Source organism: Bison bison, unplaced genomic scaffold, assembly GCF_000754665.1.
Source record: "Bison bison bison isolate TAMUID 2011002044 unplaced genomic scaffold, Bison_UMD1.0 scf7180017855038, whole genome shotgun sequence".
NCBI classification, from domain to species: Eukaryota; Metazoa; Chordata; class Mammalia; order Artiodactyla; family Bovidae; genus Bison; species Bison bison.
This window is the reverse complement of record NW_011485611.1, coordinates 15,426-15,756: the sequence shown is the minus strand read 5'-3', so window position 1 is coordinate 15,756 and position 331 is coordinate 15,426. Positions and strand designations below refer to the sequence as shown.

General features: G+C 55.3%; 1 protein-coding gene across 1 annotated transcript in view; it reads left to right on the top strand.

The window, feature by feature from the left end:
* Nucleotides 1-331, top strand: part of LOC105001567 (RNA-binding protein 10-like) — a gene marked incomplete at its 3' end in the record, with an annotated part of 16,039 nt that overhangs the window by 4,090 nt on the left and 11,618 nt on the right. The gene's annotated exons all lie outside the window — the stretch shown is intronic.

Here is a 331-nt window from a genome sequence, read left to right as displayed (position 1 = left end):
GGTCATCCAGGAAGCTTTCCATACCCCACAGCTGTGCCTTTTGGTCTCAACCCCAAGTTCCCACTCTGTTCGTGATCTAGTGCCCATGGCTGGGCTTTGCTCAGACCCCAGTTCTTCCCAGTTTGGGGCTTGTGTTATGGGTCTCTCTCAATGCAAGCTGGAGGGCAGTCTGTTCATGAACAGCCAGGTTTGCGCCCCAGCTTTCCTCGCTTTGTGGCTGCACTAAGCCTGTTGGCAGACCACCCATGCCCACCGTTCTTGAGCTGCTGGCTCACTTGCTCTCTTGACATTCTCCGCCCCTGAAGGTCCTTACACTGCCATGCTTCACCTT